Below are 13,527 nucleotides of genomic sequence, written 5' to 3'. Positions count from 1 at the left end.
TCATACAGCCAATACGCTTGATCTTTTTCTCACAAACAACCCTTCTAAGTACATGGTCGAAGTGAGAGCTCCTTCAGGCACTTCAGATCACAATTTGGTGATTGTCTCTTCTCCAATGGAACCTTTATCTCATGGCTATTCCCAACCTTGTGTTGTTTGGCATTACAAGAATGCAAAATGGGATGACCTGCGAGACTTCTTTTCTTCTTTTCCTTGGTCGGATTACTGTTTCAAAACTTCTGATGTCAACGTTTGCTCAGATCGTGTCAGTGAAATTATTCTTGCAGGAATGGAATCCTTTATCCCACACTCCACTTTAAAATCTCGTCCTTTTTCTACTAAACCTTGGTTTTTCAATAAATGTGCTAAGGCTGTTCAAGAGAAGAATATTGCATATCATAATTGGCTTGTTTCTAATTCTTCAGTTTCATTTTCTGCCTACACCAAAGCTCGCAACAATTGTAAAGCAGCTATTAATCAGTCCAAACTAGAGTTTGAGCAGGCTAAGAGTAGAAAACTTGCTTCTTTCCCTAATGGTAGCCGAGCATTCTGGTCTCTTGCCAAAGCTATTGGCCGCAACTTCTGCCCATCTCTGCTCCCACCTTTGTCCACACCAGATGGTTCTGTTGTCACTTCAGCCAAGGATAAAGCTGACCTGCTAGCATCCCATTTTTCTTCCAGCTCATGTATTAATGATCTTGGTAAAACACCTCCCACCATTCCCAACACACTCCATTCAATGCCTCGTGTGGTCTTCCGTCAAAAGGATGTCAGAAGGATTTTGATCAATCTTGATGTAAGAAAGCTCCAGGTCCTGATGGTATTTCTCCACTTGTTCTCAAAACCTGTGCTCCTGAACTTACTCCTATTCTTTGCCGCCTTTTTTCACTTTCTTATTCCAAAGGTGTTTTTCCTTCTGCTTGGAAATTTGCTCATATCCAGCCAGTTCCTAAAAAGAGTGACAAATCCCTCCCATCCAATTATCGTCCCATTGCAATTACTTCTACTCTTTCTAAAGTAAGGGAGAAATCAATTAACCGCCAACTCTTAAACTACCTAGAAACCTTCCGTCTGATCAACGATCGCCAGTATGGATTCCGTCAGTGTCGATCCACTGGTGATATTCTGGCTTATGTCACCCATTTATGGACTAATTCAATGGAAAGGTTCGGTGAAACATAAGTATTTGCTCTTGACATCTCAAAGGCTTTTGATCGTGTTTGGCATAAAGGTCTTCTAAACAAGCTTTCGTCTTATGGTTTGCCAACTGTTTTTAGTAATTGGTTATCCAGTTTTCTCTCTGATCGCTCACTGAGGGTGATGGTAGATGGTTCTCTGTCTTCTGTCTTCTCCACTAATGCTGGTGTCTCGAAGGTTCATTTCTTTCCCCCACTCTTTTCCTCTTGTATATTAATGACTTTCTTCCATTGACTGGAAATCCTATCCAAAGTTTTTGCCCATGATAGAACATTGCACTGCACTTTCCATTTTGAGAAACCTTGCCCTTCTCAATCAGCTTCAACTTCTTGAATATCCGCTACCGATTCCTTAAATGCCGATCTCCAAGTAATTCTCCAGTGGGGCAAAGAAAACTTAGTTGATTTCAATCCTTCTAAAACTCAGTCCTGTCTTATATCTCGCAAAAAGGATTCTTCTGCTCCTATGATTATCTTTAGTGACACTCCGATTTCTAGGCAAGTTGATATATCTCTTTTGGGGATTATCCTGACTTCTAATCTCTCTTGACACAAACACATTACAAATATTGCTTCCTCTGCATCTGATAAACATGGTTTTTCTCTTTTACTCTCGGCGTTATTTTTATTCCAAACAGCTGCTCACTCTGTATAAATCGCAAATCCGCCCTGCCATTGAATATTGTTCCCACATCTGGAGCGGTGCCTCCAAAACTTCTCTCAGGCTTCTTGATTCCATTCAGACGAGGACAGTTGGGTTAATTAATGATTCAGCTCTGAGTCTCTCCACTCGCTGTCTCATAGAGGTACTTTTCTGCTGCATGCCTCTTCTACAGATACTTCCATGGCCACTGTTCTTCTCAATTGGCTTCTATAATTCCTGCTTTCTCTTTCAACACAGTCCGAACACGTGCCGCCACCAGCCAACATCCATTTACTGTCCAACTTCAAACCCACAGAACCAAGTTTTCATCTTCCTCATTTATTCATTCAACTGCTGTTTTCTGGAACAACCTTCCTTCATACGTAATTCCTGAAAATTACAATCTACAGAAGTTCAAGTCCAATGTCAACAAATATCTCTTTTCGTCTTCTCAACCTCCAACCCAAGCACGGTACTAAGTACTATAGGTTCTAATACCTCTCGTGTTTGGGGTTCACATAAAAAAAAAAAAAAAAAACTTCGAATATATTAAAGATACAGAAAGAAAAAAAAAGAATAATAAAAGAATCTACGTTCCTATAAACAATGTAGATTATATAAATCTTTTTAACGCACTTAGAAAATGTTAGAAAAGATAGCACGAAAGATAATTTAATTTCTTGTGTATATAACTATTATTTTTATCAAATATTGTTGGATGCATGTAGATCAATAGAATAATAATAATAAACACGCCGGAGGTATCTCCAGAAGTAATTTCTTTTTTAACTGGGCTTTCCCCCCCCCCCTCCGATAGAAGCATTAGCATCTTTAGAAGAAACTGAACAATTTTGATGCCAAGAAAGCATCAAAGTATTAAAACTATTATTGCATAACAATAATAGTTCTAATACTAATAGCATTTCTCTCCCTACTATAATAATAATAATAATAATAATAATAGTAACAGGTCACAATCAACCCGCCTCCACACACTTGATACCAGTATCCGCAACAGAGCGGAAAAAATCCCATGAGGCGGCGGCAAAAAAAAAAAAAAAAAAACGATAAAGAAACACGCTGTAGGAGCTTGCTAAAACAAAGCTGAATGGCGAGATGGCTGAATGAGACATTGTCAGAGCCATAAACACCTACGTAGTCCCAGTATTTCCAGGAAAAAACACAGCTACTCTACCAAGCCATAAGCAAGATAGACAAATGGCACACACCACTCAACTTCGACTAGGAGACCACACTCACACAGAAAGAAGAAATAAAGACAAAAAGATGGGCGAAGAAGGCACTTCATGGTAAGCAGTACAATGAATTGCTAATGTTGGGTACCGCTATGTTGATCAAGACCCTATTCATCAAGACTACACAGATAAGATGGTTTCTAGCTCATGGCTCAAGAGCGGAAGCTCTTCCCCAACACCGAAAGATTCATTCTCGCCATCCAATGACCAGGTAATCAACACCGGGAACTACAGGAAACACATCGCCAATGACCCAGAAGTGGCAGATGACACATATCGACGATGTCACCTGGCCCTAGAAACAATCCAGCACATCACCGCGGATTCAGGGCGATCACCCAGACGGAGTACATTCATAGACGCGACCAGGTCGCCAGGATAATACATCAGAAGCTAGCGCAAAAATACCAGTTAATCAAAGAAAGTGTTCCGTATTACAAGTACGAATCCTAGGCCTTACCAGAAACCCTTGTTCACAATCTACACTGGGACCGCGAGATAATAAGGGGGAAGAAGGCGATCCGCACAACAGACCAGACAATCTCACGGACAACAAGAAAATGGCTACCTACATGATCCACATAGCGGTATTCACCACCAGCAACCTCCAGAAAACCTATGAACAAAAGATCAGGAAGTATACAGACCTAAGACAGCAACTCAAAGAAATGTAGCATATGGAACAAGCAATGTCCCTCTCAATCAGTGTCAACTTCTGGTATGGTACTAAAGAGCCTCCATAAGAACTTAGCAGCAATTGGCCTCCCAGAAGAATACTTGCATAGAACTCCAGGAAGACACGATCCTGAACACTTGTCAGAGAGTTCCTCGACCACAGTAATAATAATAATAGTAACCAGACACAACCAAGTACTCATGCACTTGGTACTAGTACCCGTCACGGAGTGGAAAAAAATCCCACAAAAGTTATAAAAACAATAATGAAACACGCTGTAGGGTTTTTTTTTTTTTTTTTTTAATGAAAACCCCTAAACACGAGAGGTATTAGAACCTATAGTACTGAGTACCGTGTATGGGTTGGAGGTTGAGAAGACGAAAGATGATATTTGTTGACATTGGACTTGAACTTCTGTAGACTGCAATTTTCAGGAAATATGTACGAAGGAAGATTGTTCCAGAAAACGGCAGTTGAATGAATACACGAGGAAGATGAAAAGTTGGTTCTGTGAGTTTGAAGTTGGACAGTAAATGGATATTGGCTGGTGGCGGCACGTGTTCAGACTGTTTTGAAAGAGAGCGGGAATTATAAAAGCCAATTCAGAAGAACAGTGCCCATGGAAGTATGTATAGAAGAGGCATGCAGCAGAAACAGTACATCTATCTCATAGAGATTCTGTTAGAGATGAGTCCTTAATTAACCTAACTGCCCTCTTCTGCATGGAATTTAGAAGCCTGAGAGAAGTTTAAGGGGCATCGCCCCAAATGTGGGAACAATATTCCATGCTAGGGCGAACAGCTGTATGGAAGAAAAGTAACGCCAAGAGCGAAAGAGAAAAACCAAGTTTTTTTAGATTCAGAGCAAGCAATATTTGTAATGTGCTTGTGCCAATAGAGATTAGAAGATAGGTTAATTCCCAAAAGAGATATCATCTTGCCTAGAAATCGGAGTGTCACCAAAGATAAGTATAACAGCGGAATTCTTTTTGCGAGATATAAGAATTTGTACTTCCCCCCCCCCCACTCCGATAGAAGCAAGTTTAGAAGAATTAAACAATTTTCATGCCAATAGAACTTGAAGCATTTCCCCCTTTGTTATCAAAATCTATGCTCCTCGGCTTACTCCTTTTATATGTCGCCCTCGTATACGTTCTTATTGCACTTGGTGTGTTTCCTTCTGGAAGTCCTCCATCTTCGAAATTTGCTCATATCCAGCCAGTTCAAAAAATGGATGACAAATCCCACCCCTCCAATTATCATCCCATTGCATCCCCTCTAAACTTCGCCCAGTAATGCAGAAACTCATCAACTGCTAACTCTTGAACCTATCTCGAAACCTTCCATCTGATTAATGATCGCCAATATGGGTCCAATATGGGTTTCTTCAGTGTCTATCCACCGGTGACATTTTGATTATGTTACTCGTCTTTGGAGAAATTCGATGGAAAAGATGAGTAATAAACACCCGCCCATCTTACAGACTGCCGATAGTTTCTGTAATTGGATATCCAGTTTTCTCTCTGACTGCTCACTTAGGGTGTAGTAGAAGCGGTCTTCTGACTTCTCCACTAATGCTGGTGTTCCCCAACGTTCAGTTTTTTTTTTTTTCTCCCCCAATCCTCTCCGCTTGTATATTAATGACTACCCCATGCACGTGGTACCAGTACCCGCTCCAATGACTGGAAATTCTAACCATAGTTCTGCTGATGGTAGAACACTACATTCCTTCTTTCGTGTTGAGAAACCATGCCATGCACTGAAAGTTTCAATTTCTTAAAGATCTACTACTGATTCCTTAAATTCGATCTTCTGGTATTTCTCCAATGAGGTGAAGAAAACTTCGTTAAACTTCAATCCTTCTAAAACTCAGTTCTGTCTTATCTCACAACAAAGAGTCTACTGCTCCTGTGCTCATCTGATGGCACTGAGATTTCCAGACAATATCTCTATTAGGGATTACCCTAAATTCTAACTTCTCTTGGCATAAGCACATCACAAATACTGTTTCCTCTGCATCAAAAAAAAAAAAAAAAAAGCTATTAACTCTGTACAAATCCGCCCTATCCCAGATTACTTTATCCAAATCTGGGGTGATGCCTAAAAACCTCTTAAGCTTCTTGATTCCATTCAAAATAGGGTAGTCAAATTAATTATTGACTCATCTCTTACGAAGCCCTCGCAGTTAGCACAGTGGATATAATCATAGTCCTGCTCACATCAGGTGAGAAAACCTAGGTTAGAATCCCATAAATTTTTATCGGCTTTTTTTTTTTTTTTTTTTTTTTCAAAACATAGTTGAGTTAGTCGGTCTTAGGCGAAGGTTGCATGGCTTTATATCTCGAGAGCTCGGCTTTTTCGTCCAGTGAATAGGCAAATCGACCACAGAATATACGCAATTTACAGACATAATATACTGACACCTTATAGCTTTGTCGCTTAACACACACATACAGACCTTTTACAATTTGTTACAGTCTCATAGACGTTCAGCTTCTTGTCTTTTCTATAAATACTTTCATGGACAGTATTCTTCTGAAGTAGCATCTGCAATTCACCCACTCTCTTCAAAACGTGCCGCAACCAGTCAGCGTCCATTTACTGTTCAACTCCAAACTCACAGAAAACTTTCCTCTTCTTCATCTATCCCTTCTACTTCTGTTCACTGCAATACCCTTCCATTACACGTATTTTCAGAAAATTACAATACAGAAATTGTAGCCCATTTCTTTCTTTTTTTTCTTTGTTAGTTGTTGGCGCATCGGCTTCTGTGGACATAATGCACCTCCCAAGGTTTTTGCACTACTCTGATCCAAGCCCGGGGCGGGATTCGAACCCGCGACTTTTGGGTTGCCAGGCAGGCAACCCAAGGGTCGCACCTTACCCACCCGGCTAGCCCGGTCGGCTGTAGTCTAATGTCGACACGTATCTTCTCTTGTCTCCCCTTCAATCCATGTATGGTAATTAGTACTATAGGTTCTAATACATTTGGTGTTTAGGGGTTTGATATATCAAGAATTTACAAATTTCTAGCAAGTGAAAGACCCCCCCCCCCCAAAGTAGTGAGTCCTGTTTCACTGGATTGCCATCTGTATTTCCACTTCTCAGTGAATTTTGTCCAAAGATTAATTTTTTCCTTCCTAAAGTTTTTTTTCTTTTTTCAAACAAATTATGCTTAAAATCAAGATATAAAAAATCTTGACTATCACTTAAGATTATTACTATATTTAATACCACTCAATATACCCCGTGAAATTAAAATATAGTTTATTTAGCAATCACCTAAACCACTATACAGTAAGATGACGTTTCAGGCATCTTGCCAATACCCATTTCTTATCTGACTGTTTATTTTTAACATTTTACACGTTATACTCGCGATTATTGTGTAATCCATACTGAAATTAAACTAACTTGATATAATTAAAATTAGAACCTTACTACCATTTTTCATTTTTATTACATATATACATAGATACAAACACTTTCCATTTACAATCATCGCATTCTGCGTAAGAAAATTTTAATTATACAGCTTCACTGGCAAGCAATAAATCACAATAAAAGATATACTATGTATGTATGTATGTATGCGGATGTACTTGTTTTGGGTGGCACCTAGACGTTTAGTCGAACTCCACCTTGGAAAATCTGTGTTGAGAGAGAGAGAAACTCTGATATCTACATTCTACAGCGATCAACACCCTATCAATCACTGCCCATTTCTAAGCACGAGTAGTTGTGCCTGGTTCTATTATCTAGTGCTGCTGCACCAATTTGTCGTCCAGTGGAAGGAGTGCAATACCAAAGAACAGGAGCCCTCAGGCTGCCCAACCCGAGGGGGGGAAAAATAAATGAAAAAAAATATATATTTAAAAAAAAAAAAAAAATGTACAGTTAATACCATTTCATACATACTATATTATTACTAATTTAAGAACACAACATTTAGTTTCTAAGTTAACAGTTGTAAGGTATAAATATAATTTCGTGAATACATCAGTCTACTGTCCACTTCTAGAATAAGTAAGCAAGATGCGTCTTCTTTTAAACACCTTGTCAGAAAAGGATTGGAATGCTGCAAAGTTCTTGGCATTTTGAATCAAAATATCGAGGTTATCAGTCCTAATAGGTTGAGTGCTGTTGAATAATTCTTGTCTGAAGGCCGACCGGGCTAGCCAGGTGGGTAAGGTGCCTGCCTGGCAACCCAAAGGTCGCGGGTTCGAATCCCGCCTCGGGCTTGGATCAAAGTACTGCAAAAACCTTGGGAGGTGCACTATGGCCACGGAAGCTGATGCGCCAACAACTACCAAAAAAAAAAAAAAAAAAAAAAAAATTGTCTGAAGTCGTCATAAGCCGGGCAATGAAGCAGAACATGCCTCCAGTCTTCTACTGCCCCACAAAAACACAACGGGTCAGGTTCAAGTCCAAATTTACACAATTTATCCCGCAGTGAACCATGTCCAGTTATTAAATATGACGTTGTCATTGAAGGATAAAACCATCCCATAACTTTCTTATTTACAGCAAACGTTGCGTCTTCAATGAACTCCCTGGTAGTGAGTCCTGTTTCACTGGATTGCCATCTGTATTTCCACTTCTCAGTGAATTTTGTCCAAAGATTAATTTTTTCCTTCCGAATATCCGTGGCCGGATTACTTGCAATGTCGAGGATTTGAGTTGCCAAACCTTTCTTTAAGTTAGAAATCATACCTCGGTATGCCACATAAAGGTCAATCGGGATACAACCTGAGATCACTTGTAAAGCATTGGTTGATGTTGTTCTGCAGCATCTGTGTGTTGCCAATATCATCTTTCTCTGCAATGACAAGAGTTTGGCCTTCATTGTGACGTGAGTAACCCTAGGAAACCATATGGCTGCCGCATATACTACAATTGGCAAAAATATAGCCTTATAATATAATGCCAAAGTTTTGTGCTTTATACCCCATTCAGCTCTTGAGAGCCTAATCACATTGGCAGTAAACTTGTTAATCTTTTCAGCTAAATTCTTTACGTGGGGGATAAAAGAAAATTTATCATCAATTAAGAGACCAAGATATTTGTTTTGAGAAACATAAGGAATTTGGACATTGTTGATATGGAGTTTAGGAGGTCTGTTATAATCCAGTTTGTTGTTGAAGATCATCATTTTTGTTTTCGTCTCAGAAATTTTTAATTTGTTTATTCTAGACCATTCCAGCAAATCATCCAGGATTTCTTTCCCGTGTGTTTCTAGCAAAAGTCTTGACCTGCGTGGTATGCACAGCGCTAAATCGTCGGCATATGCTATTTTATTACAAATTTGACTTTCTTTTAGTAACCATTGGCCTAAAACAGAATTCCAGAGGAGAGGCCCAAGGACCGAGCCTTGTGGGCATCCTCTGGAAATGAATTTTGAAAATACCAAGTGTTGCGAGATGACTTTTATCTGCCTATTTGAAAAATAAGATCTAATAACCTGATAAAGTAAATCATCACATTCTGCCTCTCGAAGTGACCTGAGGGCGCTCTCCCACCAGAGTGTATCGAAAGCGCCCTCAAAGTCGATAAAAACAACCATCATGTATTTTTTGTCTGTAGTTTTACATAGATTCACCAATTTTCTGATGGTATCTTCAGTGGAGGATGCCTTTCTTAAAGCCGAATTGTGAATTAGAAATCATATTACTTTTAGCCAAAACCTTCTGCATCCTAGGCGCTAATAATCTCTCATAAAGCTTTCCAAGATTTCCTACAAGGGATATTGGGCGATATGCCTTGGGATCCGTTGCCAATTTTCCAGGCTTTCTGAGCATCTTTACTAACGCAATCTTTCAAAAATTTGGAAAAGTCCCCTCTAATAGACATTTGTTGAATACATTCAACAATATATGTGGAATATGTTGTGAAATCTTTTGATTGCTACATTTTCAACTAAGTCCATTCCAGGATATTTTGACAGATTGATTTTAGAAATTGCAAGTGTAAGTTCATCTAGACTAAATAGTTCCGTGTCATTTGATCCCTTGTAAGATCCGTTAACGAAACGAACCTTATCTGAGTTTGTTCGGCTGTGTCTTGCGCTGGGTGATCATCAGGGAAAAGTCTCTCTATAATAGCTTCAACGGTGGACAGCCAACCAGTAGTCAGACTTCCGTTACAGTTAACAGAACTATATATCTCAGGAGTTACAAGTTTGTCACGGCAAATTTTGTATATTAATCCCCATGGATCAGAATTACCTGTATGGGACACTAGTTTCTGCCATGAGGATCTTTTGGCTTCCGCAATAGCTTCGGAATATTCCTTACGTAATTGACAATAGACTTCTTTTAGTCGCCTAACGTCTGTTTCTGTTAAGTATCTGTGCCTCTGGAAATTCTTCCTTGCATCTATAACCCGTCTTCTCAAAACAGATAACTGGGGATTCCACCATGGGGTGGAGCCAGGTCTCCTAACTTTCCTTTTAGTGGATTCAGTCAATGCTCTGTAAAGAGTGTTTTGCACAAAGTAAGCATATTCTACTGCAGTTAAAAACTGTTCAATTGTGCAATTTTATCATCTGAAAATTCTTGTTGCAAGACTTGCTTAAATTTGGTCCAGTTCATGGTTCTCATAGAGAAGCGGTTTAAATCTTGAAGGTGACCTGAAGAACCTCCATCCCTAACATTTAATACTAAATCAAAAGTGATAGCACGGTGATCGCTATTGCATACATCCGGGCAGACCATCCATTTTTTTACATGCTCCGACAAGCATGGAGAGGAAAGGGTAAGGTCTATGTTAGACCGTCCGTGAACGTTCCAAAAGGTTGTTGGCATGTTGGGAAGATTATGCACATTCCAATGGTTAGTCAATATAAATTCTTCAAACACAGAACCACTAGCGTCGTTGCGTTCGCTAAACCAAAGTTGAGATTTTGCACTGGAGTCAGTTGAAACCAATATATTTGCCCTAGGAAAAGTGCTTATAATTTCTTCCAAAAGATGCATTGTTACCTCAATATTATCATTTGGAGCGCAATATAAAGAAACCATGTAGAAGTCTAAGAATTGGGTAGAAATATGGATGCAGGTAGAAAAGAATGTACAAAAACGAGATATGACTGTTACAGTTGGAGCTCCATTAAATACAACAATGGCAGTTTTTGGCTGCTTGGATTCACATGCGACGACTCTAGCTAATACCGGATATCCAACAACGTGATATAACTTATCCGTTTGTCTATACATCGAGTAGGGCTCCTAAATAGCCAAAATGTCTACTTTATCCTGCAAACATGAAGCTCTTAGTTCATCTGCAACGCAACGCGAACGTTGCGCGTTCAATTGCATTATTTTTAGGAAGTATTTATTGGTAGATCTATTGTAATTTAGATGGTTTATTTGTGTATTATTCATTAGCAATTTTCAGTCTTGCAAGTTCAGCTGCCTTCTGATATTCTGGACAGAGTGGATCCCTTACAGAAGGTGCATTGTCCCTGTTCCTCCTCTTACAGTTTATACATCTCGGGGGTTGTTCTTTATTGGGGCAATCTGTGTATATATATGTCCCCCAGCCGCACAATGACCGCAGGATACAGTCTTGTGGGTGCAAAACTGCGTGAGGTGGCCAAATCCCAAGCAACGGAAGCATTTTGTCACTATTGTAAATTTCCTGTATTTATGGGCTGAGAATCCCAAGAAAATTCTATTGTTTTCGGAAATATGTCTAAATACTCTCGGTGAGAAACCTATCACCCAATTTATCACTTTTGTCTTTGTGCCGGAGCTAAAACGTAACATCACCTCTTCCTGAATCTCTTCGAATGTAAAGCCATAATCTTTAAGATTTTTCATAAAGATGTCCTCTACTATTTCTTCCTTGGTCAAATCTCTTGAAACGTCATAAACTAATAGTGTAGGAAATGTCATTTTTGGTTTGTCCGACTGTAGTCCAACATCTTTAAATGTGGATGATTGTCTAAGCAGCTCTAAATCCTCCTTGTTAGATGTTTCAACTAACACTCCATTATTTCTTACAATTCTGACGTTTTAAATTTTTATGTTCAGAACGCAGAGATTTGGCTATTACTTCTTTAACTTCCGACCCCGAGGCCAGCTGACAACTAAAGAATTGACATCTCCAGATGTCAATTCTTTAGTTGTCAGATCTGGTTTTGTGTTAGTTCTCGCGCTGCCACGACAAAAATCACAAGACCATTTTAGTCGCCTTTCTTTCTTTAACTTTTTAAATGATGGACCTAGGCAGGCTGTGCAAAAATTACGGCTACATGTACAGCATTTAAAGATGGCCTCAGGGTTCTGGTGACAGATAACGCATTCCTGTGTCATTTTAGAGCTGATATCCCTTTCAGATTGCATACTTTAATTTTAACTCGCTTCTGCACCTGCCTCTATGTTACGGTTAAATTTCACTTAAAGTAGAATTTCGCTGTTTCTGAAATTTACACAGATACTACTCGGGGTCTGCTCTTAATCCTCTTGTCTTTGTTCTTAGATACTTGCTTCAGGAGGGTTATCTCCCTCGGGTATTAACCCTACTCAGTGCCATGAGTACTTACTAGTTTAGTGTTTGCTATTGGCCAGTATACATCAGACCATTCTTATGATTTTTAGTCTTACAAGTAACTGGATAACTACTGCATGTGGTAGTAAACCTAAAACATACAAATAAAAATTACCTGTTCACTGCTTGCTTGTTTAAAGTCGCTCATATATTCAGGCATCCTCTTAGCTATCTATCAGTATATGACACTATGGGGAAACTTTTAGTAATCCATACTTTAGAGAACTTTCTTAGAGGAGCACAAATCAAGAACACTATACTCTACCCGTGCTTGCGCAACCTTACTACCATCGCATATAGTCCTCGTGGGTAACACAGTTGATGGAATCGCCGTCCTTCCCACACCGGGTGGAAGAGGCTTAAGTTCGAATCCCGCCGATGATGGAAGGAACTTATGGGCCTTTTTCACAACGTGGCTGAGTTAGTCAGCCAGACGCGAAATAGCAAGGTTTTTCTCCCGGAAACTCGGGGATTTTGTCCAGCAAATCAGAAAATCAACCTCAGAATACACGCAATTTATAGACAATATACACGGAGCAATATGACCTTAGTCGCTGACGCTCCTAAAATCCTACGCATATATGAGTGTTGTAACACTCATATATGCAAATAACGATTAATATATTGATTGTTCTCACTTTAAAATATATTGAAGCACTTGAAATTGCAAAGATAAATAAATATACATAATTTATATAAACATTTCAAGCTAATTAAACCGTAATGAATCATCTAAAAGTCACAAGGTTCCAGTTTAGGACACAAGCAAAGCATAATAACTATGGCTCTTTAAAGTCAGATATAAACAATTGGCTAAACGCATCAATAGTTAAAAGTTCCAAATTTAAAGCACGGCATAACCGATTATTCCAGTTACATTAATTTTCATATTCTAGATATAAGCTGTAAGAGCTGGCAGAGCTAAAGTTTCCCAACTTGAACGAGTCTTCAAAAATTTCTAGACTGAATAATTCCTTTTCACATGTCTGAATTCCATTTGCGAATAACGTTATGAACTTTCTCAGCCTACCTTTGCTTCAATTGCACAAAACTGACGTTTACATTGGCATGCGAACTTTTATTTTGTACTTATTGTGGATCTTCTAGCGATTGCAGGATACGTTTCAGCACTGACGATAGATCCGATCTTCCAAGGATCAATTCCGCAAGAGTTATCTTCAATTACGTGCACCGCCGCATAAATTCT

The 13,527-nt window shown here is 39.2% G+C and overlaps 1 protein-coding gene across 2 annotated transcripts in view; it reads right to left on the bottom strand.

Annotated features, from left to right (window-relative positions):
• Nucleotides 1-13,527, bottom strand: part of LOC150090780 (putative polypeptide N-acetylgalactosaminyltransferase 10) — a 238,742-nt gene that overhangs the window by 111,207 nt on the left and 114,008 nt on the right. The window lies entirely within an intron of this gene.

Source organism: Mastigoproctus giganteus, chromosome 1, assembly GCF_048544385.1.
Source record: "Mastigoproctus giganteus isolate SK-2022 chromosome 1, ASM4854438v1, whole genome shotgun sequence".
In the NCBI taxonomy this organism is placed as follows: Eukaryota; Metazoa; Arthropoda; class Arachnida; order Uropygi; family Thelyphonidae; genus Mastigoproctus; species Mastigoproctus giganteus.
The sequence above is the reverse complement of the archived record's forward strand: the minus strand, read 5'-3'. Positions and strand labels throughout refer to the sequence as shown.